The sequence below is a fragment of the Galeopterus variegatus genome, unplaced genomic scaffold (assembly GCF_000696425.1).
Source record: "Galeopterus variegatus unplaced genomic scaffold, G_variegatus-3.0.2 Scaffold2292, whole genome shotgun sequence".
Taxonomy (NCBI): Eukaryota; Metazoa; Chordata; class Mammalia; order Dermoptera; family Cynocephalidae; genus Galeopterus; species Galeopterus variegatus.
In genome coordinates, this window is record NW_007728403.1 from 228818 (window position 1) to 230697 (window position 1880).

Here is a 1880-nt window from a genome sequence, read left to right on the forward strand (position 1 = left end):
AAAAAAAAAAAAAAAAAAAAAAAAAAAAAAAGAAGGCATCTGAGGGGCAGGAGCCCTATGATGGAAAGATGACCGTTAAAGTCAGACTCCTAGGGAAGGGGCGGAGCGAGATGGCCGACTAGAAGGATACAGCGCTTGTCTTTCCCACAAAGACAGAGAATATGTCGACTGTGCAACTACACTTGGACAAAAAAGGTGAAGGGCGAGAGCTGGAACACATCAGAGTAGCAGTGGAGACGCTGGTGAATGCAGAAACTCAGGATAGCCAAACAGAGTACAGACGAAAATTCCCAGCTGCCATCACCCCATCTCCAACTGGGGAAAGCAAGGAACCAGGAGGAGTCTCTGCCTGCAGGAAAGAGGTGAGTGCTCGAGGAATTTTTGCTGCCCCTGTGGCCACACACGTGGTGCTGGGATTTTACTCGCAGAGCACACGTGACTTCATTGACCTGGGGAGGGATTCATGTGGAACCATTCTCACCCCCTGGATCCTAGACTGTGATTGATTATAGTTTGGGATCGGTCCCAACACCTGAGGGCATTATTTTGATTCTGCCTTGGCAGCAGTTCTACACCCCAGAGGCCACGTCATTGTGCTGGGTTGTCCACACCATGAGATATCTTGCGCCCTGGGAACAGGCAGTCCAGTGCAGCAAGGGTACCATGCTCAGGACAGAGGGGGTTGGTGTACACATTTCACAGAGCCAGAAAGCCACCTAATCATGGCCTCAGCCACTGCTGGCAAGCCTGCCTCCTTTGGTGAAACACCCTTGCAATTCTTACAGCCACAAGGAGGGGATGGAGGACTCGTACACTTCTCTTGGGCACAAACCCTCACCTGTAGTACCAGTGAGCCCTCCCAGGGCTGCCCGCCCCAGCAGGGGGGCTGCAGAGGGACCCAGCAACTGTCTTGGGGGTCATAGCAGCCCATCCACAGCCCCAAAGACCTCATCGGGGTCAGCTCCTCAGAGTGTCCCCGTACTGCAGCAGCTTTGTCCAAAGTGGCCAGCTGAGCAGCTACAGAGGGCCCCAGCATCCCTCTTGGGAGCAAAGGATACCATCCCAAACTTCTAACACATTGCCCAGAGTAGCCCACTTCAACAATGGTGCTACAGGGCAACTCAGTGCCCCTCCTGAGGGTACAAGGCCCCACACACAAATCCTGTGACATCACTCAGTGTCACCCACTTCAACAGCAAAGCTACAGAGTACCTGGGGGTACAGGTCTCCTCCTAGAGCCCCACTGACACCACTGAGTCACTCACTCTAGCTGAGGGGCTGCTGAGCATCTCATTGTCTCCCTCAAAGCCTAAGGTCCTAATCCTGACCCCCAGAAACACCACCCAAGGCCATCCATTCAAGCTGAGGAGCTTTAGAACACCCTGGTGCACATATCAGGGCTATAGGATACTAGTTGGGGTGCCAGCAGTTCCACCTGCCTCAGCCAAGGAGCAACAAGGCACCAGGGCACTTCTCCCAAGAGCTCAAGATCTCACCCACAACCTTGATGATCCAACCCAGTGTCACTCACTTCAGCAAAGAACTACTGAGTACCCCAGTGTCTAGGCCATGGAGGCACTCACAGACAATCCCAATGTTGAATATGGTTGAAGTAAACACACAGAAATCATACTACTGCATCTACCTGGAACCAAAACTGAAACACCCTACCCAGTAGTAAATATAAAACACATCTATAGGAACAACAAAAGACTCCAAATAGACAAAGAAATCCTGAGCAAAAAAATAAAGCCAGAGGCATTACACTACATGACTTAAAATTATACTGCAAAGCTATAGTAATCAAAACAGCATGGTACTGGCATAAAAACAGACTCACAGACCAATGGGACAGAATAGAGAACCCAGAAATCAATCCA